The sequence below is a fragment of the Canis lupus genome, chromosome 34 (genome assembly GCF_011100685.1).
Source record: "Canis lupus familiaris isolate Mischka breed German Shepherd chromosome 34, alternate assembly UU_Cfam_GSD_1.0, whole genome shotgun sequence".
Lineage (NCBI taxonomy): Eukaryota > Metazoa > Chordata > Mammalia > Carnivora > Canidae > Canis > Canis lupus.
Genome location: NC_049255.1, coordinates 39,753,237 through 39,781,042, shown reverse-complemented (window position 1 = coordinate 39,781,042; position 27,806 = coordinate 39,753,237). Strand labels below are relative to the sequence as shown.

Below are 27,806 nucleotides of genomic sequence, written 5' to 3'. Positions count from 1 at the left end.
CAGAAGCATTGTGATGACGCATTTGACTACCACTGACCTTCTGACAATAGGTCAGAAGGAGGACCATCTGCTCGCAGACACCATAGTTGACTATGAACACACAGTGGGTACCAGAAACCATGGAAAGTAAAACCACAGATAAGTGGGGAAGGGGGCTACTATATTGGAAAAAAAATCAACCTTGGAAAGATCCAACCTCTAAACCAACAGATAATTTTATTCAATTGCTAACTTCTTCAGGCTTACAATTTATGGAAAAGCTACAACTACACATGAAAATCGGTAACAGGGCTTGGCTTTTTTAGCCTAACGTCACCTGAAGCAGAACTCCAGATCAGGCCCTGTCTTCAAGCACTGGGTCAGGTTTTGCTCCCTTTCAATAGCTGGATGTTCAGACATTTACACTGTATGGAGGATGAGCTTCTTGTTGCTAATGCCTGTATTGGTATGACTTTTTAGTTTCCTATTTTCATACTTAATCTGTTGTTGTGTGTTTAGAATACAGCAATCAAAGAACGAAAACAGAGCTATTGTGAACAAAAGTATTGAGTATTTTTCTAACATTTCTTTCAGGATAATCTAAGGAAGCACACGAACACAAGTGTGTGGCCTTAAGATTTTATGATAAAAACTCATACAGGTTTTTATCACAAGAAAATATGTTGTAGATCACTTGTCAGCTTATTATGGTATTAAAACTATCACTAACATTCTAATATTTAGAAAGCATAATGGTGGCTTACCTAAACCAATTATTCCTTTAAAATTATAAATGCTCTGAAGAACATAATGAAGGAGATGTCTATGCGCCATAATATGTATGTAAATGTCAGACTGTAAAATGTTATAAATAAACAATACCCAAATCTACTGTGATAGAACACACTAATAAATGTAAAAAAGGAGATGATACAAGTTCAGAATAAAAAGTAAATTAGACAAGGAGCATAAAGAACATTCATTATTGAATGCTATGAGCCACTTGCCTACTACATGACACGATTCTTGTACAGGGAAGGAATTTAAGCCAGTGAGTAAGAACTTGGTTCTGCAATCCAGCTGGCCTGGATGTGAATCCTGGCTTGGACATTCACTACCTGTGTCGCCTTGGCTCAGAAATGCAGTCGTTTTTAACCTGTTCCCTTATTTGTAATGTGGGGTTAGTAGTTATACCTTCTTCCCAAGAGTATTGTGAGGGTTGAATAGATACATACAAATATGTAAAAAGCACATTACACTGTGCCTGGCACAAGGTTAGGACAACAACAAGTTCTGTTGAGAAATGGAGCAAATTGATAAACAGTTTGTTCTCCTTTAACGTAATCGAAACCTCTATTAGCATTTACATTTCTGAGTCGGAATATGGATTTATCCCTCTATCAGTGGCACCAGACCATGAGCTCCCCAAGGAAAGGCCACTTTCGAATCTTGAATGTTCAGCACAGTGTCTAGATCAGATAAATAAATGAGCGGAAAACACAGTCACATTCCTGTAGAGAGACCCCAAACAGGAAACAACCTCGGACATTTCTTATGCAGTCAGAATCACTGTGGTACATTTTTCAGTGCATCAATGAAAGGCATTTTAAAGTACTAACCTGTCAAAAGGGCTAGGCTTTCCAGAAATGGGGTGTTCGGGTCAAATATCTCCGAACCTATAACATCTCAAAGCAATTGCTCTGAACCTCAGGGCACTGCTGAGCTCTTCTAAGCTCTCAGAGATTTGGTGCCAGTGATGATAATTTCAACCAAGGGTAAGGAGAATCATTTTTTTTCCCCCTTACCATTTTCTTTTCCTTTTTCAAGCAGGTGAAAATGGGTGTGAAGTCGTCTATTTTTTTTTTTTTTTTTTGCTCACCTTCTCCCTCTTATCAGCTTGATTCTATACTATACTATCTTGAGTCATCTGAGCCCAAGTTCCAAATTCTATTTCTGCTTATTTGTTATACTCTTCACTGAGAAATCTCTGTTCAAATTGAGTCTCCGAAATGCATGGCCTAGCCAATTTTCATGGTCAGAAAATCGCTAGCAAATAGAGCCTTCCCTCACTTCTCAGGCCCAGCAGTTGCTGATGTTAATGGAGCTAGTCATTTGCTTATCACGGGCAAAAGAGATTTGGTATTGATTGGTTTGACTCCGGACTCCGGTATTCCAATTAAGCTGGCCAAAAGGAACCCCGAGTTAAGGCAAGCCGGGGTGCAGGGGCACACAGCTATTCACAATCTGCCACAGTTCACGAGCCTTCCACGCTGCAGACGGTGCCTCGCGCTCATTCTCCACAAGACCGTACAGAAAAATGAAAGTGGACTTTAGATCATAAAAAACCACATTTTACTGCTATGATTTTTCATTCTCACTTTAGAATCGTTCATTTATCAGCCATTTGGCTACGCCTCAAACCTCACTTTCTTTCCCTGAAAGCCGTTGTGTTTTGTCAGGTGCAATCCTCGAGAAACAGCAATGAATGTCCACAGTAAGAGACCCTGAGTAGGCAAGTCCCTGAGCTGGCTCTGAAGGTCTCCCCCCTACAGCTCCATTTGTGTTTTCCACTCTCAAATGATCTCATAGGGCTCTAAGTACACAGACCATGTTATTGGGGTCAGAGGACAGAAGAGGGCAATAAGCTACTATTTTTCACTTGAACTCATTTATATTTTGTCAGATATCAAGTTTAAGCAGATTATTTTGTTCCCTGCTAAACGATGTTCTTTTTTTTTCTATATTTCCAAGGATTAAAAGAATACAGTTTTAAGAGACCAAAACTGAAGCGCCAACAACAAACAACCCATCTAGATGGAAGCACACACCTTAATTGAAACTCTAACAGAGCTACCGTTTTTTTGCGTAGTGGCCCTGCTAGCAGGCTGTGGCTAAGCCTCTGAACCCTCCAAATTCTCCAAAAAAAAAACAAAAAAAATCCCCGAGAGGCCGAGTCTTTCAGTCAAGTCTAATTTAACTATAACTATGTAGAGATAGCTGAAGGCCGCCCACTCAGGTAGAGTGGAGACCTGAGGCAATTATGAAAGTGATTCAAGCAGAAAAATTTCCTGCTGAAGAAGAGATAATGTTTGCTTGAACTCTTCAGATTGGCCATCTATAATAATTAAATTCATTAACTCACTCCTTTGCTCTCACTTTGCCAATAAAGACAGCCTTGTTGCTCTTCAAAATACACACGTGAGGCATCCCAAATATTTGTGAATTTTCAAAATGCTTTTTAAAAAAATTTTCAAAATACTTTATTGATAACTTGTAAGATAGATTCACAGATTTAAAGAAGTTGGTTCCCAGAAAATTAGATGCAGGGATACCCAGAGGGAGTAGTAAAGACGGGGAAAAGAAGGATGAACTATATCAAGAGGCTGTTTCCCTACGATGTAGCCCCCTATCCAAGTGACCCCGCTGGAGGTGAATCTTGTACACATGCATGTGCACACACACACACACACCATTATATCATTCATCAGCCACTAGAAATCGATACATGAATTTTTAATACATTTAATGATTTAATAATAATTATGACTATAAAAAGAGCCCGTGATCCTTTAATTCTAAAGGCAACAGATGGGCTCTTTTGAGCACTCAAAAATTTAAGGACAAAGTACTTACAAACCCTATATAAAAAAATAAAACAGCACCATTTATTTCCACTGGTCTCTAGTCGAGTAGCTCCAGTTCTTGTCACTGTCATTTTTTAGGTATTCCCACTTTCTCAAGGCTTCACTGCCGCTGCAGCCACCTCCAGGGACTCATGACACTTGATTTTCTCCAGCTTTTTCCTCACCAACCACAACCATTGACATCATGTTTGCTTACTTGGATACCCCAAATTATGGCCAGGATAGAGGGTTTAAAACACCTTGATTAGGAGGAAGTAGGGAAGGGCCCCTATCTGGAACTAAGTATGGAAGGATCCCATTTCAGGAAAATCTTTGTGATTTTGATAGTTCCTTAAAATGCCTTCGATAGTTCAGTTCTTTAAAATACTTTTCACTGTTACATACACACACACACACACACACACATACACACACACACAATGTCCTACAGTGATTTTGACAGCATAGGAAATGTCCAACGTTGTGTTCCATGTGGGAGCTCTCTACAGGAATGTCATTCCAGGCGTGAGGAAGCATGGGGGAGGACCATCAGGCCCATTATTCACACAAAAGGCGTATGTTTGATACCCACAGCTACAGGGGGAACTATATCAGAGGTCATTCGAGTCTGCTGAAGAGAGATTTGGTGGCAGAAACTCACAACAGTGCCAACAGTGCTGCAGAGTACCTCGGTGCTTTGGAAGTCACTTTGTGTCAGTCGGTAGACAGGTCATCCTCAGGGATGATTCTACAGGGAACTTACCAGAATGGTTATGACAATGCTCAGCAATATGGAATTAATTCTTCAAAGATGCACATGGTATGAGTCGACAAGCAGATAACCATGGCTCTACCCGTGATTGGTATCTCGTGCCAACAGGAGACTGTCAATAAGGCTGTCAAGGTGTATGTGGAGGTCTGTTTCTCATAACTGCTCTTTCAGTTGGATGTTATACAATAGAACAGTTATTTTAAAAAGCAGAAATGACTGCAATGTTGCTGTATTATATTTCAGTTTTTTGCTATTTAAATTGGATATATCTTTACATCCTGGAAACACATCTATCTATCATCTATCATCTATCTATCATCTATCTATCTATTTTGCTTTAGACAACAGAGGTAGTGCTTTCACAAAAATAAATGTACAGTTTTTTGAAATACATTCAAATACAGTCAATGCCTGGCCTGCCAATTAAAAAATATCTGAAGACTGAATTAAGTGAAAATTGTATTTTATTATACATATATGATGTCATGTAAGGCTCTGCCTAGATGATCTGCATATTCACACATAAAAACTGAAATGACTGTTAAAATGTAAGATAATAACGTGGCCAATTAAGAGATTTACTCAAAAAACACTCAGAAATGAAGCAAATGTGGTAATAAAATTGGATGTTGTCTTAAATGGACACAGCAGCAAAAATAATGAACAATGAATTCAAGCTCTCAGATCTTTCCAGGATCTTTTTTCTCTTTTTCTCATAACATATTAGGGGTCTTTTAGAAACATATATAAATATAGCTTGTAATGAAGCAAAATTAAATATTGCCTCTTTTCTTAATATAACATGCAAGTAATTATTTCATTATAATACTTTTGCCTATTCATCTATTTTCAACAATGTACAGTCATTGAGAGATTATTAAAATAATATCCCTGAAGTATTAACAACGGTTATGGGAGGGTGGGATTTGGGTTAACTTTTTAATACTTTAATCTTTATACTCCTCTCTATTGATTGAAGTTATATTGTAAGAATCTGCCAGAGGATATGGGCGGCGTTGGTTTCCATGAGAACAGCAAGAGAATGATTAAGAGCATGGATATGAAGGGACTGATTGGAATCTACTCTTGATAACTCTAGAATTTTGGATTTTATTCGAAAAAGGCAAATTAAGTTCACATTATTTTAGTGATTCCATCAAATTTACATATAGACAGACACACAGAGATTTAGAAAACTATAGCTTAAAAAAAAAAAGAAAACTATAGCTTCTAAATATAGTCATTAATATTTAAAACCAGTTGAAATTTGAGATTCAACTCTACTCCAAAGATGATGGTTATACTGGTATGTGGATGAACAATACTGCTCTGGGCAGAACTTATAAAATAAATCCTCGTGACTGATAAAAGAGCAGAAACATTATTTTTCCATGAATAATATTATATAGTTATCCACTTCCATTTAGTGTGAAGATGATGCTTTGATTTCCCCTCTACTTAGCAGGCAAAGTAACATCTAATTCAAAATAAGGTGGTTTTGCAACATGAAGACGCTGAAAATTGTTTAAAGACCTGTATAAAAGTTTCATTCTTAGAAAAGATAAGAACATATAATAGAAATGCGTCTGCCCGCTAAACTTGGTGTGGGTTAGATAAAGTTAGAAGGTGCTGACACATGTGAGTCAGCCGGACATAAACAATAAAGAGCTATTAAAAGGGAAACAATCAAGACCAGATTCATGCTCAGTTTGAAAAATTAAACATATTCCCACAAAGCTCATTAACATGCCTCATAAAATAATTAAGAAGTACCAAAGTAACATATAACTAAGGAGATATAAGGAACATGACTCTCCATTTGAAAGCTCAGAATTTTAAGAAAACAACCCATAAACAAAATAGCTTAGGTACCTCAAAAGCTTTATATAATACACTTTAAATACATTTTGCTATATTTTACAAGACCGTCAGGAGATTTATGAAATCTAAGAGAGTCATGAATCATGCCAATAAATTCTAAATTTAAAATATTTTTGATTTACAAATCTTTCCTGTGCAACTTAAGGACAGAAATGACATATTTATAGATCAGTGCTTTTGGTACCACACCATTTTCACTGAGTTTATGTCCTACTTCCTTGTTTTAGTTCAAAGTTCCGATATATGAATCCTAACTGGCTCTTTCTCCTAGTTCAGTCTTTTGAAGTTCAGATTGGTAATGAGCTCCACAGGATGTTATGCAACACTTTCCCCGTCTTTTTCTGAAGGGGGAAAAAAATCCACCCTATTTCCTTTGCCCAGGTGCCAAGAGTAAGCAGCCTCGTTCAGCGGGATTTTCATTAAATGCACTAACAGATTATTTTTCTCCATAGAAGCCACAGAGGAAGAGAATCAACTTTTCATTCCTAGAAAGTTATCTCTGCAGAAGAAAAGCACAGTAAAGCCAGAATCAGTATTTATGCACACTACTCGTTATCTGGCACTTACGATTTAGTCACCAATCAATGATTCCGGATGGGGTTAAGATGGGAATGTGTTTCCAGCAGTGTCAACAAAGCACCATTAAGAAGCCAGCACAATTTCTAAAAATTATGAACTCTTGTCACTAGTTCAAGTTCTAGTTCAGCAGTATTTCCCTCTCTTAGCAACTCCTGCTCCACCAGGCTTTGGTCATTAAAGTCATGTTTAGATCCTGAGGTAGCAGTGTTTCAGTGGTTGAAAAAAGAAAAAAAAAAAAAAGATCTCTCTTGGTAACATTCTAATAAAAGAAATCATAGATTAAAAGCTTAGCATAGTTAGACATTGCCTTAGAAATGGAAAAGAAATTTCATGAGAAATTGTCTAAGAACAAATTTTCACCTTATAACAATATCGTAATGTAGTAATGAATTGAAATATTTTAAGCTCATTAAACAACCATTGATACTTTTAATGGTTCATTTCAGAAAAAAAATGAGAGAAAAATATTTTTTAGAAAATAGTAAAATGACACCCGTTATGGATGAGAGCTTAAAGTGGTTTGAATTTTGGAGACACAAATATTTTTCTTTTTAAAATAATTTAATTGTTAAAGATGTTTTATTTATTTATTTGACAGAGAGAGAGAGAGTGCACAAGCAGGGGAGGGAGAAGCAGGCTCCCCGCTGAGCCTGATGTGGGGCTTGATCCCAGGACCCAAGGATCATGACCTGAGTAGAAGGCAGACACTTAACCGACTAAGCCACCCAGGCGCCCCTAAAAATAACTTTAAAAAGTAATTTAGTATATCTAATTTGACTTTTTCCAACCAGAAATTCTCTTTCTTAAATAGTTGTAAAGGAAGTTAGCTATTTATTTCTAGCAAGCTGCCAAACTTTTAGAGTCTTCTCTGAAATGGTTTGTAAAATTGAGTCATAAATCTCCAGGGATTGACTCATGAGAGATTTCTAGTGACTAACTCCTTTAGACAAACAAGAAATGAAGCCCAAACAGCTAGGATTCACTCATAATGCAGTCTAAATATGTAAGTGATATTTCCTTCATTATCTTAACATACAGCAACAGGTAGCTCATGTTAACAATTAGCTCAGCAACAAACCCCAGTGTATCTGAAATTATCATTAAGGGGGAATGCAGCAGATGCTAGTAAGTTAAAGTGAAAAGCACTAGGCTAAATTCATAGAAATACAAACTATTGCTGGGCAGGCATATATTTTTTTCTTCACGTTATTTATTTATTTACTCACCCACTCGTTTATTTATTTTTCTTCAAATAATTTAGAAGCTTATTCATGTAAAGGAGGGGGGAGGGGCAGAGGGAGAGGGAAAGAATCTCAAGCAGATTCCCCACTAAGCTCGGAGCCCTGGGAGGACTCGATCCTATGACCCTGAGATCACTACCTGAGCCAAAACCAAGAGTCAAGACACAATCAACTGGGCCACCCAGGTGACCCAAAACAACAGTTTCTTTTAAGTTAAATTTTTCTCCCCTCCCCCCCCTTTTTTTTAGCAACTCAAGGCCATTCGTTGCTCACAAGGTCAATATATGCAAGTCTATCGAGGTACAAGAAATATTCACAATTGCTCTGCAACTGCATTCCATATCACCAATGACCTGAAAATCAATGTTTTTGAGTGTGTTTTTTTGAAAATGAGACAAATAATATTTTTATGTATAACATTCTTCATGTATGTTTTATCTTAAAATCATAATGCTTATAAAGAAATATAGTTTTCCAAAATGCTGGACAATTTTTTTTACAAATGTTTTGTTTTGTTGAGTTTTTATTTAAATTATAGTTAGTTAACATATAGTGTGATATTGGTTTCAAGAGTAGAATTTAGTGATTCATCATATTCATCACCCAGTGCTCAACACGAGTTCTCTCCTTAATACTGATCACCTGTTTTACAAATATTTTAAGCTGCCAAGGGTCAAGAACAACCAAATGTTTCTCCATTTTTCCATTTAACAAAACTTACAGGTCTTCTAAGACTATTACTATTCCTGTGAGTGCAAAACAAATATATTTTATGAATATCTAATGGAATTCTGTTACTAGTTTTGATTAAAATATAAACACAATCGTGAGTCAATTTAGTATTTATTCTTAAATTTAACCTCATTATCTTTATAAATTAGCCAGTGAGTTCCTTCTTTAACTTAAAGTGCTTTCTGTTGATTGTTCCTAGTTTGTTTTGTTTGTGTTTTTTGATCGTTCTTCGTTTTGATCATGAGCGTAGATTCCAAAGCCAGATTGCCTGGGCTCAAGTCCTAGCTTTACAACTTGCTGGCTCTGCTATCTTATTCAATCAAGGTGCCTCAGAGCTATGTCCTCTCTTCTCTCATTTGTAAAATGGGTTTGATAATAATAGAGATTACTTCATGAAATTGTTGTGAGGAAACAAAATTATGTAAAGTTCACAGTGCATGGTATATGGTAAGTTCTATGTAACTGTTTGATATGATTCTTTTGGTTTTATATTAATGATTGCAAAATTACCAAGCACTGAATATTGTGTTTGATACAACATATTAAGCCTAATTATTCAAAAGAATGGTGTCCATTGTATCACTTGAAAAATTATACATTTACCTCACACTGTCACTAATTTAAGAAATTCTGGGTTTTCTCCTTTGAAGTTGTGTTCAGAATCATTCAAAGCCAAATAAGATAATTAATCTCATTACTCTTAGTGTTGCAAACAGTATTTCCCAATTTGCTCATCCAATGTAGTTAATAGACATGCTCTTCAAATATTAATAATAGTAACAAAACTCCGATTTCCTGAATATTTCATGTGCCAAGTATAGCACTGAGGATTTTACAGTTATAATCTCATTTGGTTAACTTTGAACAGTCTGAGAAAAGTTTTCATCAGCAGTGAATAAAGATGCGTATCATTGGGGACATTCTAAAGAATGTGAGGACAGCTTTGGAGGTGATCCACAAAAGGTTTTGCATGATGGTCCAACTCATGTCATAAATAATCAATGGAGCTAAAAAAGGAAATTACTCTTTGGATGATGCACATTGTTAATTTTGGTTGAAATAGACTATCACATGATTTCAAAGTCATAAGTCATTAAATAACTGTAATGTACATGAAATTTGTAACTAACAATGAATAAAAACCCTACAATAATACTTAAGTTTAAGTTTAGGCTACACATTTTTCTCTGATTTAATTGCTGGGGACTTAGAAGATCATGAGGGAATATATGGTTATAAGATATACTTTGCTTTAATGACTCTCAATGGATTATAGCAGAATTATCTGTTCTCCAAAACTTTGATCAAGTCCCCCAAAGTAGAATTTTTAAGCCTCTGTTCCCCACTGGATAAAGGGAGCTGACACCCACCAAAAGTAATGAATATAAAACAGAGGGTACAGTGTCCGGCACATAGTACGTGCTTAATAAATAATAGCTGTTATTAATAAGTGTTGTTTATTAACAGTCACAAAATTTGCATCTGAAAAAACTGCCAAAACACAAAAATGTAAGACTAGTTCTTGTTGTTATTGTTGTTGTTTTACTGCATGCAAGTCCTTCTTGTCCTATAGTTATTTACTATACCAAGTGGAAATTTGTCAATTTGGTAGTTTTGTCAAAAGAAAAAAAAAAAAATGTACCAATACTACTGACACTTCTACCAAGGCAAAGCCTGATGAGGAGAAATTAGTTGTTGCAAAGGAGATAGCAATGGTGGGAAACAGAAATCTATTAAGCTTTGTGTACAGAATCAAACTAAATTTAAAATTATAGGAATGGCTTGACATATCTTCTTTCCTCTCCTTAATGTTTCCTTGTAATGTATGATTGCTGTTATTTATTCTACGGTCGCTTAAACAAGACCAAAACCCATTCACATGTAGTATGGCTGCAGTTTGTAGACAGTCTCATTCTTGTGCTTGAAAAATGAAAATATCTGAAAACGCAGTAAAAGCAGTCTGCCATAGTGAAGCAAAATTACAATGCTATTCTTAAGGTTATCATAAGAGAGCAAACAATGGGTCATAAAAAAGATGTGTGGCCATGGCATAAAACTTATCAAAGGCCACCATGGTTCTCTCTCGGAGAGCTACATAAGCCAGACTCGAGAGATACCGAGGCATGTTAGTAACTCTGGCAGCGACAAAAGTTCACCGCCAAGCATACAGGCACTGAAGGGACTGAGGTAATCAATTCCATCCATCTTTCTGGGTAATTAGAATAATAAGCTCCATGCAGAGGTCACATATTGCCTAATGAAACAGTTCATCTGAAGGGAAGGGCACAGTAATTCTTACCAGTTGAAGGAGACTGTAGGATTGGACCAGGCCGATTCCTGCAACCTGGCGCTCCTGTGAGGTGGTGGCTACACCCTCCCCACTGCAGGCTGCAGGGTGGGCTATGCCGTGAGCTCCCCACAATTAATCAGAGGGTAAGTGAGCTCTACTGCAATGAATCATCTTTGAATAGAAAGCATGATAGATTCCAAGGACACCAAAACCAATAAATTCAATGATTCAAACAGATATTATGAGTGTCCCCTCTTGGCCGACCCACAGGTACAAGGATCGACACATCCTCAAACCCAACTTCATCTTTTTTGTAATTGACCAAACAGATGGCTGAGGCTACGTGACCAACACACAAGACAGCGAGGGATCTTGGGGATGGGTGAAAACCAAGCTGAACATTTCCTAACTTCCAGGTCAGTGTCCTGGCCACTGGCCACTCTGATTCTATTTACACAAATGTTATGATACCGGATATTTGTGACCTACTCTCTTTGTGCTGGCATCAATAAAAATAATACTGGAAGAAATATATCTCACAGCAACCAACACAGTTCCACCATGGGACTTTGGCCCTCCTCTCCCCGTCCTAATTTCCAAACCCGTGCAGACAGTACTTTTCTGGTTAACAGATGAGGAGATCAATTACACTGGTAAACTGTGTGACATTTTTGGATCTTTGTTGATAATTTCATCTTCTGAGATAATGGAATTTGAAGCATCTGACCCAGAGAAATTCATCCATTTAATTTCCCTTCAGATTGTTTCCACTTTTTCGCCAGCACAGACCTAAGTTCCCCAAATTTTAATGTAAAGGGGAACATGTGAAAAATTAGAACCTAGGATATTTACCACCCCACTCTGTATCCATTCGTCAAAAATATACCCAGTCCTAAATGTGTATAAAATCTAAAGATGGCGATCATAGAAATAAGTAGGTTGATTCATCAACTTCTATTTGAACTAAATATTAATGTAGTTAAGATCTTATCATTAACATTTTAAAACTAAGTTTCTAAGCCTATCTAAAAACAGGGTGTGCTTTCTTATCCACCTACATATTTATATTAAAATGGAATCTATACTACCAGGGTGTTAAGACTTCCAGCTATAAACTGAAACCAATATTTAAGGATTTCATATTCACCTGAAATAATATCTCTCTAACTATATAGTTATGCTCCAGGGGTTAACTGTGCTATCTGTAAGAATACAAATAATGCTTTCACTTAAATTTCAAACCCAAAGTTTTGCATGTTAGGTTGGCACCCAGAGATGCCACTAGTTTTGAGAATAGGCGCTTAAAAAAAATCACTTATCACATCCTGGTTTGCAGAACGGTTTGTTTAGAAAATGTTGCCTCTTTGTTATGAGTCCTGGAGATAATAAATTCACATGCTCTACCTTGAGCAAGTTACACACCAAGTATTTGAAGAGAAATTTGTTGTTCTAGAAAGAGCATCTAGGGGATCCCTGGGTGGCGTAGCGGTTTGGCGCCTGCCTTTGGCCCAGGGCGCGATCCTGGAGACCCGGGATCGAATCCCACGTCAGGCTCCCGGTGCATGGAGCCTGCTTCTCCCTCTGCCTGTGTCTCTGCCTCTCTCTCTCTCTCTCTGTGTGACTATCATAAATAAATAAAAATTAAAAAAAAAAAGAGCATCTATCTGGTGGATGAGTCTGGGAACCTGAGTCCTCATCTAGTTGTATCCCCTCAGTTTGAACTTAATTTTCTTATCTATAGAATCAGGTCGATTATGTTTAATGGTCAATGGAGTCCTCTTCAGTTCTGAAATTCTGATACTCAATACTATTCACCATTACTGTCTGAAGCACATTAACAATACTACAGAAGCCAATCTGGCATTGTGGAAAAGAAGTCTGGGTTTCAGAAGATCTAGATTCTATTCTTGGTACTTCCAGTACCCAGATTTTATCAAAGTTCTTAACCTCTCCAAGTTTCAGTTTTCTCATCTCATTTCTAGATCTATCTCCTCTAAGTGCTCATCATCATCATCTCCTCTATCATCTATCTCCTCTAAGTGCTCATTTTAGGGAACAAGATTTTGAAAACAAGATAACGTATTAAAACATTTTTTAAATGTTAGATCCTTCCATAATGAACTGAAAAGGTATTAGTGTTTATTGTACTAAGACTTAGTCATATCAGAATTTATTCTATCATTTAAATTCTATGAGACCATGAGAATGTGTTGGAAACACAGACATAAGACAGATTTCGATTTGCAACCCGCCCTTCTATATATTTAGGACTTAAGTGGCTAACTTATTAACTCTAAATTGAAAAAAAACAGATTTTTAAATATTCTTATTAATTTCTTATATCTTAAATCCATAAACAGTTGGTTTGAAGTCATAACATGAAAAATATATTTAAAAGTATATTTATTTTTCAACAAACTCGAACGTTTAGATGGTTACAAACAACTGGTTTAAAATATGGCCCTGTAACTCTATGCTTTATGTCACCTTGTGTATAATCTTGATTACACCAATTTCATTTTCTTATTGTATGTTTCAAATTCCACTGAGCTTACATCATGAACTTTGATGGATGAGCTAGACTGTTGTGTCTGTCTGGGCAGGTGTGAGATAAATTGCTGGGCAGGCTATGATCTTTGGGCAAATTACTCTCCTTGACTACAATATGTATCGATGAGATGTGTCAGTGTTCATATACACACTTGTCAGTTGCATTACCCAGGTGATGAAAATACAAGTTAGGAGACCATCAAAATGAAGAGGGAGACATCCACCGTGTCATAGGAAATTAGCAAAAGAACCATCACCTGAAGCTGGAAATATCATGAGGTAAAACCTTTGGTCGGTTTTGATAGGGGAAAAAACTCAAACCACTTAGTCAAGTATAAGTAATTACATTTTTTCATTCCCATCTAAAATTAGTTTTATTTAATACAAATGAAAGTGAACATGACAATAATTTAGGGTATTTTAAGTGGTACAGAGCAGGTAAAGGGCTATAATCTCAATTCAATAAGTTTTGACCACTCATTCAAATTAAGAACTGCTTTGTTATTGTTGTTGGTTTTATATTTTTTTAAAAATTGATTCATTAGAGCTATTAAAGAGATCTTTAGGAATATATGAATATTTTATTCAGAATCCTTTCAATAGATGTACCATCTATGCACTTTTACATAAGAGACACTGTGCATTACAATAGGAGATTAAAAAAAAAGACAGAAATATCTTCCTTAATTAGGTAATGCAGATTCCTTGTTACAAAAGAGCCCTACAGTGTTTTTCCTCCTTAATGAAAGCATAAATTGATCTTGGCTTCAAGATCCAGAGTATTAATCTGTGGAATACACAAAATATCTCTGTGTTTGAGAGAAAAAGCCCATTTCAGGAGGAAGCCAGAAGATCCCCATTGATTTTGTGTTTACCAAGTAACTTCTGGTATCGGTGTACTCCCTAAGCCCCCAAGGTCCTCCCAGTCCTCCATTAGACAAGCCTATTTCAGACTAGTGAATTTGTAAATGCATAAAGACATAATTACTTGCGCGCATGAGTGTTTAGGAGAGGGAATTGGAAGCTACCAGAAAATTCTCTAACAGAACTAAGAGTGGAAAAATGTTTTAAATCCTCTAATAATTACTTTAGCTGCTCCCACTGTGGTGCTCAACAACTTGTATGCTGCCACGTCCCCCATTTTGTTCCTCCCAGACGGACTTTATTCCTAAATGTTGCTGAAAAAACATAATTCTAAAAAGAGGCTCACTATCTCTCAAAAATGTATCATGCAAATATCACTTTACTTATTTATCTATATTCTTGAGAGCTGATAATCTACTAATAAAAAGGTACTTTTTAAATATTTTTTTCTGAAAACTGGATATTCTTTAATAATATAAATACCACTTTTCTAGATTTTAATAATTTGGATTTAAAAGTGACATATATACTGTATCGGTAAGTTATATACATGTTATATATATATGAAATAGAACGTATAAATAGAAATATGTATATATGAAATAGAAAGTAAAAGTTCTAAATCTGCTAATTTGCAATATGTAAAGAAGAATTGGGCCTCATCTTAATTACTTCAGAATTTTTGCTGCACTAGATCCTTCGTAAAACTCTCAAATTATTCTTTATAAAGAACAATTTTACTTTAACGCTACATTATTCTTTTCCATGACAAACAGAACAATAAGTCTCTTTTCTCAATTAGTATAAAAGTTTAGCAAATAGTAATACTTTTAAATTATAAGAGTCTCTGATACACAATAAAACTACTGAGAATAGTAATCTATCTTAAAAACTACTGAGAATAGTAATTTGTCTCCAAGCATGAAGAAAGTTGATTGTAGCATTACCCAGAGATGTACACCCCATTACCATCTCCGGTAATTCAAGCTCCTATGACCTGGATGGGTAGATGGATGGATAAGCAAAAGAGAAACTGTCTCTTTGATTACGACCCTGCAAATTTCTTCTATCACAAAGGTTCTAGAGACCTATAGTATTATCCGGAATTATTTGTCTCAATGATAAGGTGATAATCAAGAATAATGTAGCTGTTTCTGTCAAGTAAAGCACCCCAAATGAAAGCACATCTTTTTGGAATGTTTTAAAAGGGTCTTATATATAGTATCATGGTGAATTCTGTTCAGTTATTACAAGATTAACATTGTGTATCATCTTGATCCCTATGCACAGCTCAAATTTGTCTTTGGCAGTACCCAGCTGAAAACTGAATTTGGTTTCCTTGGAAACGTGCTAACAGAGCACTGAAAGACAAGGAATCCAAATGCTACATATAGAAATCTAGTTCCTTTTTGGCTAGCTAGTTGGGTGGAATATAGCAATCTCAAGATCAAATTAAATTTTATGAAATAATGAATTCATCTAATTTATTTTTAATAATGTCTCAAGCTTCTAAGGAAGATTTTATTAGCTGAACACTTTAAATTGAATACTGAATTTAATCAGTTCAGTTGTGCAGAGTTTAATGTTTGCTTTTTCGGTTAAATTACAAAATACTGAATTGATCAGTGAGACCTACTAGTGTCTATATTATTTGCTTTATAGTGATCCAACATTCCAATAACTAGAAAAGCAAGCAGTGAGAAGTTGGGGAAATTTAAGGAAGTATAAAATGTTGAATTATCAAGAAACAACGAACACTATTGAGAATATTCCTGTAGCATGCAAAAGATGAGGTGTTCTGCTTTTAAATATCTAACAAAATTTTGAGTTTTCTTTAAAATACTGTGATGAGTCTGATGACCTATTTTTTAAAAATATTTTATTTATTTTAGTGAAAGAGAGAGAGAGAGAGAGCAAAAGGGACAGAGACAGGGACAAGCAGACTCCCCGTTGAGCACAGGGCCAGCGGTGGGACCCTGAGATCATGCTCTGAGCCAAAGTCGGACACTTAACTGACTGAGCCAGCCAGATGCCCCTGAATCTGATGACCTGTTAAGAAAAATATTGGTATAACCCTTTGGAAATATTAATGTTTCTACTTGGCTCTTTTTATTCATAGTCAAACTTGTAAGGATAAAGATATTACAGGCTGTCAATAAATGTACAATACTAGCATTTTCTATATGAGGCGTATGATCATCATAACAATATGGCACATACTATCATTATCACCAATTTATAAGTAAAGCAGGAAAGATTTTGAGAGCTTAAATTATTCAAAGTGATATAATTACTTAGTAGTGGATTTATTAAAATATCACATCTAACTCCAAAGCCTTCAGCAACACTCTCCAGCCTTAGCTTTGTCAATCTAGAATATGGCAAACCTAAATGTGTGTATGAGTGTTGCATGTATGGACTAATATCTTTGATTAAACGGAATAAGGAAAATGATAAAACCCATGAAAAATAATTATTTGTGGGATATGCTGGGAGTATTGCTTTGGCAATTTTGAAGTTAAATGAAGTCAAAACTTTTCTTTAAAAACATAGTGTTAATTCAAATTACAATGAACTTGCAAAATCACCATTGCGTGGATGCATCCATACATTTTCTAGTGTCTATTTCTGCATACTAGAAATGATCTGTATCTATGTCAACTATGCAAACTTAAAAAGCATGTATGAGTTCAAGGAACTTCTAATTGCTTTTTGTTCCTTGTTTTGCAAAGGAGAAACAACACTATCATATTCAATTTCTACCCTGTTGCATATTTTATCTCTTAATCTGCCCATATTCCCCAAAGCCAGCTAACCACAATCTCTGTCCGAAGAAAACAAAGAAAGGCCAAAGCAAGGGACCACCACAGTTTAAATCTGAACGATAATGTATCACACTCTTAATGACCAGTAAGTAAGCTTATCTTATCATTTTCCCTCCAGTCTGATATTTTTCTTTTTTTTTTCTGCTATTTTTCCTACAGAGTAATTGGCTATATTTGAGGAAGTCCTGTGAAAATCCGAAGGGACCATATTGTGGTCCCATCATTCACGATGCAAAACCCACTGTGACTCCTACACGTGTATTACGTAATCTGTAGAAACTGCAGCAAGTGCGGAATGCATTCATAACACATATCTCTGAGGCTATGGTGACATAATAAAAGGCTAATGTCATTCAACCGAGCAGTCCAACTGCAGAGAGTGATTTCAGAATCTAGAATGCTGAAATGTTTATCATCACTCACTTTCCTCTAAAGAATCACAGCTTTTGTCTTTAAGCGATGAGTAAAAAATATACATAAATCCATAAATAAAAAAAATAAAAACATATATCTATTTTTTTCTTCCTTTTCATATACCCATTAGATTGACCTCTTTGGCAGAGATTGTAACCTGGCAACACTGGTAAAGTGGCCATTCTAAAGCACAATTAAAACGGGTAAATGAATCTTCCTTTCTGTCTCGTCATTTTCTCTTCTCATCCAAACTTCCATTAGTAACCACTTAGAAAACTTTGTTTTCTTTAGAGAAAGGCCTGATAAATCATTTTAATATCTTCATTCAGAAAATTAGGTGAATATTAAATAGTAAAATAAAAATTCTATGCTTCTGTGATAAAAATCCTACAACAGAAATAGAATGCTCCTTTTACTTTTTATTTCCCAATACTTATGTTTGAAGACCTGAAGTTGATCTTAGTACACAGTTTAGTGATTAGATCTCATATGAGCTATTTAGTATTCCATTTTTTAAAAAATTCAGAGAAACATTTATATGAATAGTACGTTCATAAAGACAATGCTCTTTAACACATACTCAGAATCCTGGAATTCTGGTGGGGCACAGAACGAGGAAGCAAGAGGGCCTGACTCTGACCAGAAAAAATATATATATATATATTTATTAATATTATATTATATATAAATCTATAATATATATATACTAATATATATATATTATATTTATTTCCTTCAGTCTGAATTAGATGTCTCTGAATTTCTATTCCTATTCCCTTGAAAAACTAGACCATGCCTGACTCTGATTCATAATTTTGGTAGGAAACAAAAGACATGGCAGTCAAACTCTCAGATGGTTACTACCTCTAAAGAGAAGTCTCTCATCTGATATTTAGGCTGAGAAGGCTTAGCAGCACATTGAATAGTTAATAATATGCTGACTGTATTTTGGGAGTTGAAACTTGGTTATAGTATTAAAGTGGTTTTGCAACTTTGGCCAAATGACTTCAGACAAGCCATTTCAAAAGTCTGTATCTCAGCCACCTTATAAGTAAAATTAGGGGTTTGGAATGGACAATTTCTAAAGCTCCTTTCAACAGACATAAAAATGCCAGTAGCGAGCCTTTTAAGACACACAAAAGACATATTATTTTCTTTCCTTTTCATATTAATTTTCCTTCCACAGGCAACCAACAGTAAATTCCAGCATCTATAGCAGGCAATAGCCAAATCTTGAAAATAGAAAATAGGAAAATAATGGCAATCTAAAGCAATATGGAAATCTGATCTGACACTTTAAAAGGGCTTTTTATTTTTATTTTTTTAATACAACTGCAGTGCTCTTTGTCTCATAATACTTAACTCTGAAGTATTGCTACATTCTGATGGGGTAAGAAGAAATCTCTCTTGCTGATGAATGTTTCTGTAATTTTTAAAAGTGGTTTTCCAGTGATTTTCAAAGACAATTTCAGCAATCACAAAGAACATATCATGCAATCCAAGACTATAAGAGTGTATTTGTTCTTCATTATTTAGGAAGAAACACACAAAAATATTATAATAATTTAGCACTGTTTGGCTAACTCCAGGTAGCAAAGACATTTGGAGATATATGAGCCAATGAAATACTGAAAAGCAGCATCATAAATTAAAATTATGGCCTTTCTTTCAATAAAATACTTTTTTTTCTTTCCTTTTCTTTTCCTTTTGCTTCCCAGGAGTGAGAATGGTAGGAGTTTGACTATGAGCTTTCTCACAAGTATTGATACTAATGATTGTGATACTTGATATAAGACTATAATTCTCCATGTCCTCTTGAGTTAAGATCACAACTCTAAAAGTCTGTGGAAAAAATATTTTTCACATATCTACTCCTGACAGATATCCAGGAATAAAAAAAATCCACATTTTAAGTGCATAACACCATAAAAAATCATATATATATATATATATATATATATATATATATATACACACACACACATATATATCTCAGATAGATCACATCTTTACAATCACATATAAAGCCACAGTCTAGAGATGATTTTTTTTCATCTCAAAGATGAAAAAATATAAGCATTGATATATTAACACTATGGCATATTTTAGCAGTTTATTTCATCTGTGAAGTCCAAAGCTCCCATATCGGGTTAGTATCTGGCTGTATTGAGGTTGAGGAACGTTGCTGCCAACAAATCTTAAAGATCTTCTCCAATTTAAGCTCATATGCAAAATAAAGAACGATGTTTTAAACATTTCATCCATCCTAGCATTGGCTTTTTCCTTACTACCTATTCACATAAATAATTAAAATTCATGTTGATATCTGAAAAAGGAATATTAAAGAACCTAAGCTTTATTTTTCATGGTAGTGGGAACTCGTTAAAGTTAATTAACTCTTTAAAAATGCTTTTAAGCGTAAGCAGTTATATAACTATCCTTATTTTCTACTCAGTTATATAACTATCCTTATTTTCTTATTAGACTATTAGAATAAAAAAAGAAACATAGACTAGAACATTGAAATTTGAGGTACAGCATCTCATCACACTGTTTCTATTCATGAACCGTGAACTTTGAGGGTAATAAGGCTTTTATGTCATGAGCAAATATGGCTGTCAATACTCAGAAAGAAGTTTTGCTTCTCAAGAGCAGGCTTCTCTTTTATTTTTATTTGCTTGCTTGGCTTTGCACAAGGCATTTAAAAATCTATTGAGTAGAAAATAAATTGCATACATTGGTTGTGCAGTCATAGGAAACTTAACTTGCTGAAGGACTCATATTTAACATTGATACAAAGTTAAGAATGTGATAAACTAGAACCTGAACATATTACAGAGCTTTAGCTGAGATGCTAAGAAATGGACTGGAAACATTTCAAAAATATGCATCATGGCAAGGTTAGTCTTCCACTACTGAAGGGATTAAAACATATTCATATCTGAAAATGATCTAGTGGGTTATGGTGAAGGACTTATATAAACTCTTAACAATATTTAGATCCCTACTTCTGCTATGATGTTTCTATAAATCCCAAGTGACTGCTGCTGCTTCTATCTCTAAATAATAGGATTCCTCTGAACTCTCTTTTCCTCTGGATTAGCTATGATAAGAACCTCTCTAAAATGAATTAGGAGTGAAACCAACCAGTCACTTCCCACAAAGGCTCATGTTAGTAGATTACATCATTTAATCACTAAATGTTATAGGTTTGTTCAAGCCCATAACATTGAATAAAAAGACTTAAATCATATGACAAATATTTGACAAGAGCTGCCTTCTTACATTGCCCTTGAAAGTTATTTTGATGAGCTCATTATACTCAAAATAACGAGTTTTCTTGTTGATTGTGTCAACTGTACTTTGTCACTGATTCAATAATTTTCTTCAATTATGGAGAGAAATCCCATTAACTAAGACAGTGTAATCTGAATTAACGAAATGTATGAATTGTAAAATATATTAAAGAAACATTTTCCAGGAACGAAAGAAAACACATCTAATACTCAAAGGCTTTATAAGCAATGTTACAGACATTGCAGTAAAATCCTCTACCTTAATTTTTCATTTGTATTCCCAACAATCCTGCTGAGGACGTCCATATTTTAGCAGTGAGGAGATAAACTCAGAGAAGATAGGAAACCTAGATAGGCTCACTCAGCTAGCATGAAGTAGAACCAGGAGTTTCTTATTCCTACAGCCCAGACATTTTGATCTATACCATGCTGCAGTATCCACTTTCTCATAAATGTTCCATTTTATAGTGTATCTGTCGGGTGATCTGGAAGTCAAAGATATTTGAGGAGAGAAGAGAAAAATGTTTCATGTAAAGAAATACTAAGAAATTTAAGTCCTTTTGGGTAAAGTCATATTTAGAGATGAGAATTCTTCCCTGAAAGCAGTTAGAGACAACACAGAGACAAGTTCCAGAAATCAAAGCTCATTTCAGGGGGATAATAGAAAGGAATCTTACTGAAAACCAGCAAGATTTTGACTTGCTTGTGTTTGAATGAAACAGGGACACATACTTTATATGAGAGAACCTTAATTTTTAAAAATTCACCCATTGCAATTATATTCCATGATTTTAAGTAAATTTATAGAGCTGTGAATCCACCCTCACAATCCAATTTTATATTTCCATAACCCCCCCATAATTCCTTGGAGTCTCATTTGTAATCAGTCCTGCTCCTATGCTAGGCAACCTCTAATTTATTTCTATACATTTGTTTTCTGAACACTTCATATAAATACAAGCGTACATATTTTGTAGCTTTGCATTTGTTTTCATTTAGCTTTTTGCAGATGACTTTTTTTTTGACTTAGCATAACGCTTTTGAGGTTCATCTATGTTGAAGCATATATTAGTAGTTCATTCCTTTTATACTGAATAGTATTTACTTGTATGGATGTACCCCATTTTATTTATCCATTTGCCAAACTGATGGAAATCTGGATCGCTTATAGTATGGAGTTATTCTGAATAATCTGCTATAAATATTCATACACCTCTATTTATGTAGACATAGTTTTCATTTTTCATGGGTAGATACCTAGTAGTGGAATTATTGAATCATAAGGTAAACTTATGTTTAATATTTTAAGAAATTACCAAACTGTTTTCCAAAGTAGCCATACCATTTTACATTGAAAGAGCTTTGATTTTTATCTTTGGGGTTAAATATTTCAAACTCACCTACTAATATGAATAGATCTTCTTTGAATATCTAGAATTTAGATGCTAAGCACACTATTGAAGACTCAATGGTTGTGTTTCTCCTCGTTTCCTATGTTGAAGCTTTAATCCCCCAGCATACCTGCATTTGGTTATGGGACCTCTAAGGAAGTAATTCAGCTTAAATGAGGTCATAAACTTATGTTCCTAGTTAGATAACATGAGCATCCTTAAAAGAAGAGAAACCAAATCATCAACAAAATGAAAAAGCAGCCGACTGAATGGGGGGAGAATATTTGCAAATCATATATCTGATAAGTGGTTAGTATTCAAAACAAACAAAGAACATATACAACTCAGTAGCCAAAAACCAAACCATCCAATTAAAAAAATGGGCAGTGGATCTGAATAGACACTTTTCCAAGGACATTCAAATGCTCAACAGGTACATGAAAGGGTACTTGATACCACTAATCACTGGGAAATGCAAATCAAAACCACAATGAGATATCACCTCCTACCTGTTAGAATGGGTGTTTTCAAAAAGACGAGAAATAACAAGCGTCAGCAAAAATGTGGAGAAAAGGGAACCCTTGCACATTGTTAGTGGGGGTGTAAATCAGTGCAGCTACTGTGGAACCTAATATGGTGTTTCCTCAGAAAATTAGAAAAAGAACTACTATATGATTCAGCAATTCCATTCCTGGATATTCATCCTCCAAAAATGAAAACACTAATTGGAAAAGATATACAGGCATCCCCATGTTCACTACATCATTATTTACAATAACTATGATGTGGAAACAATCTAAATATCTATCAATGGATGAATGGATAAAGAAAAAGTGCTATACATATACATATACATATACATATACATATACATATACAATGGAACATTTCATCCATAAAAAGAATGAAATCTTTCCCTTTGCAATTCCATGGATAGACCTTGAGGGCATCATGCTAAATGAAATAAGTCAGACAGAAAAGAATAAAAACTACATTAGTTTCCGGTGTACACTACAGTGATTCGACAAGTCTATGTGTTATGCTATGCTCATCACAAGCGTGCCACCTGTCCCCACACAATGCTATTACAATGCCATTGATTATATTCCCTGCGCTGTACCTTTCCGCCCTGTGACTTATTCATTCCACAACTGGAAGCCTGTGTCCCCCACTCCTCCTCACTCATTATGTTCATCCCCTTAAATCCTCTCCCCCCTGGCAACCATTAGTCTGTTCTCTGTATTTATGTGTGTTTCTGCCTTTGATTTTACTGTTTGTTTCATTTTTTAGATTCCACATGTAAAGGAAAGCCTAAGCAGGCTAATATATACACCAACAATTTATTCAGGGACACAAATGGGACAGTTGAGAGCTTGCAAGGTATCAGAGTTCCAGGGAAGAATCTTTCTTCACTGAAGATCTCTCAAAAAACTAGTGGAGGTTTGGAGTCTGGAACTTCCTCTGAAATATGAGTAACTAGATTCTATCATACAATTTCTTTCTTGTATTTCTCTCATATCCTTAATTATAAAGCACAACAAGCAGTTGTGGATTGAAGAAATGATGGTGCTGAGGTTGGAAAACAGATTATAGTGAGTTAAGAGGCTGAAATAAATTCCTGATGCCATATCTGCCATTGTGGTCCATTTGTAGATTTTTTTTTCTAGAAATTATCTTGTTCTCACAGGCATCCAACTGACTAATTATATGCAAACAATAAGAATCAAGCTTCTGCCAAAAGAATTAGCTCTGTAGCCAATAGCAAGTTACTTTGGCAGGACAGATGTATTCATTAGCATTAAAAACACTTAATTTTTTATTCCTGAATTAAATACTTGTAACTAATTTCCAAAAGGGACAACTGAAGATATAAAGAGAGAAGACAAGTGACCCTAGGCAAAGTATTTGATTCTTATTATTGGAAAAATAAAGCTTAACCTTATTATTTTAGGAATTGGAATTCATAGAGAGAAAATAATGTTATTTTTTTAAGCTGCACTGCTTTCATGAGATACAGGGAGGCTTAGTAATGATGTTTTTGAAATAAAAAGTGTTTGGATCTAAGAAAAGTCCTCTGGAGTACATATGGATTCGACTAGATATCCAAGAGTAAAATTAAAAGAGTAGTCAGTTGAAGTAAATACTTTGGAAGCATTTGCTGGCAAAGTATAAAAGTCAAAAATGAACGTGACACTGGTGCATGGTCAAAAGCAAAGTATGTTTTATAATTCAATAATAATTAAAATATGGAAGAAATTAAGAAAAAGAAAATTATCTGAATTTGAACTGTTGCCAACAAGACTACTACGGCTCCAAGCTCTTCCTTAGCTGTGTATTTTAGACTCAGATAATATCTAGTTCTTAAAAATAGTTTTTTATATATTGAGTACACTCATGCCATGAACTTCTACATACATTATCCAGTTTAGTTATCTAATAAATACTCCCAAAAGAATCCTGCTGTTTGCATTTTTTTTGCCTGTTTCTTAGAAGTGAGAAAACCAGGAAAAATAGTGAGGTGTGAGAAACCATCACCATTCTCTGGACATAAGACAGTGGAAATGAAAACAAAGTGGAACCTACTTACTATAAACAGGTGTGGTCCTTTGCTCCACCTCCACCCAGGCTTTGATTCTGATTTTCTCTTAGTAAAGTATCTAAAGCAAATGTACTAAATCCCTAGTCGTGTGAAACGGGGTATGACAACCCAGCAGGAGAAAGAACAGAAACACAAAACATGGCCTGAGGGTTCACCATTTTGTGCTGAATGTTACAAGACTCTACTGAGGGGACGCTAGAACGAGATCAAATCAACATTATAAACTAATTGTTTTGTTTCTGATTTCTCTAAGGGAAATCCAAAGATAATAAATACAGAGCAGTAACAAGCATAAGAAATGAGAACTGCTGACTAGAGACGTTCTTTCTGCCATGATGCCATAGTAACTGTTGAAGAAGTCCTCTGTGGACGGTAATCTAAATGCTGCTAAAGTTCATCTTACTTAGATAAATTTACACAGGGCAAAGCGCTACAAAAACATTACTTGAAATCATTGTACTTTCCAGTGAAAAACAATAGCAAAATAAATGTGAATAAATAATATATATATATTAATATAATAATAAAAATAATAAATAAAAATGGATAGCAAACACACCAAACAAAAGTTGCCTGTTAGAGCTTACTCCTCACAAACGATTCCTCTTTCTAAGGAAGAGGAACTTTTTTTGAAAGTTAGAATGGATGAAATTCTATAATCAAAGATTCAAAATGAATTTAATTGAGATTAAGAAAAAACAGGGAAAATAATCTGAATATAATAGTTATGGTCCAAAAGGAAATTATGAACATCTATATATTAATAAAGAATTCAACTGACAAATGAAATTAATAAATTTTCCTTTTTCCATAAAGTTTATTATTTGAGAGATTAAATGATACTCTAAAGAAAGGTATTTCCTTTCTTTTATGCCATGCATGTCAGCCATATAGAAATAATTAAAAAAATAATTTTCAAGGTGCACATGCTCTATCACATCAATGATAACTTGTATGTTGATTTGCATTTTGAATTTCCAATAATTTATATGCAAAATACACATTTACATTAAAATAACCTTAAGTTTCAATTGCCTTAAAGCACAAAATGTATCAACATAAATTTTGAAGATTTTCAATGACGATTTTATAGAACCAAATAGCATTTTATAAACATAAAAATATGTGTAATGAAATTTTTAAGGTTGATATTTCAAATGTATGATAAAAAATACATATTGTATATCCTTTGTGGAGATTCTTTTTTTTTTTAAGATTTACTTATTTGAGAGAGAGAAAGAGAGAGAGAGTGTACAGCAGGGAGGGGGACAGAGAGAGAGTCTGAAGCAGACTCTTCACTGGGCAAGAAGTCTGATTCGGGGCTCGATCTCACAATCCTGATACCACCACCTAGTCAAAACTAAGAGTTGGAAACTTAAACGGATACACCAATCAGGAGCCCTCTTTTGTGGAGATTCTAAATGGAGGTAAAAGCATTCATTTTATATGAATGTTTGCATTTATATATACAACCATATTTATGACCTTCTTCAGATAATATTTCTTTAATAGGAGAACAGAATCACACGTCAATTGAAATATAGAAAACCAACATTTCATACAAGATCAAGTCATAGCTATGGATTAAAAATTTATTACACTGAAACAATTTTTCTATCAATAAAATTACAAATAATTTACCATCAGTTGTTTTTTTAAAAAAATCTGTTCAAAGATACAGAAAACTATATTAACATCTATTTATAGTATCTTTTCACTACAGAATTCAAAAAGCCTTATTTTATAATCACTTATTCAATCTAAGAGAATTTTTATTGTTTTTTTTTCTGGAATAAAAAATATTTCTGAAAATTACTAGGTAGAGGATTTCATTTTGATGTGTTTATAAGACATCTGAGATTATGTATAATAATAGAAGATCTTAACTCTGTGTAAAGACTGAATTGTGCAGGAGAGCCTTGATCCTTAAACGTTACTTTACACTAGTATTTCCCAAAATATGTGCCATGAACATCTACTTCCATTTCGATAATACTGGTCTAAACAAAGTTAAGTAGGCATCATTGAGTCACAGTTTTTACAAGTCTCTGATTTAATAATATGCTTTGTGACTATGTAGTAGTGTGTATATGATATGCAGTCTTTTCAAAAACTAATTGACTCTAGATTCTCTTTCATTCTTTCACAAGACAATCTTAAGTGATTACTGTAGTATATATAGGTCTACTTTGAGATTGTAGATGTAGGCTTTCATGATTAAGAATTTTAGAAGTAACAAAAGAATTTTAGAAGTAAAGCAATGCCATTAATTGTAATTTTGGGTGTAAAAGAAAAAAAGTTAAGTAAAACACTGCAGTTTATTTTTTTTAAAGATTATTTATTTGAGAGAGAGAGAGAGCAGGGAGAGGGGCAAAGGGAGAGAGAGAGAGAGAATCTTAAGGAGATTCCCCCACTGAGCATGGAGCCAGATGTGGGGCTTGATCTCACAACCCTGAGATCATGACCTGAGCTGAAATCAAGAGTCCAACACTCAACGGATTGAACCACTCAGATCCCCCCAAACACTGAAATATTTAGATCAAGGGGGCTATGTAATTTTTTTAAGTATGTATTTTCTAGTTCTCCCAATTTAAGTTCCAAATGTAATATCATCCTCATGAACACCTTTAGTGGCCAGGTACCACCCTCTTCTACCATTCTCCATTAAAGGAAACAAGATATTATTGGAGAAATGGCTTATTCGAGATCATGGGAAGGGAAAGGACAAAGCAAGTCTCAAAAATCTTGTGCCAAAAATCAAGGAAGCTGT

The 27,806-nt window shown here is 34.7% G+C and overlaps 1 protein-coding gene and 1 long non-coding RNA gene across 5 annotated transcripts in view; one reads left to right on the top strand and one right to left on the bottom strand.

The window, feature by feature from the left end:
* Positions 1 to 27,806, bottom strand: part of NAALADL2 (N-acetylated alpha-linked acidic dipeptidase like 2) — a 1,187,116-nt gene that overhangs the window by 101,801 nt on the left and 1,057,509 nt on the right. The window lies entirely within an intron of this gene.
* Positions 129 to 17,693, top strand: LOC102155987. Its single transcript, XR_005384028.1, has 3 exons — positions 129 to 445; positions 11,427 to 11,513; positions 17,496 to 17,693. It is a non-coding gene; the product is annotated as an uncharacterized LOC102155987 (long non-coding RNA).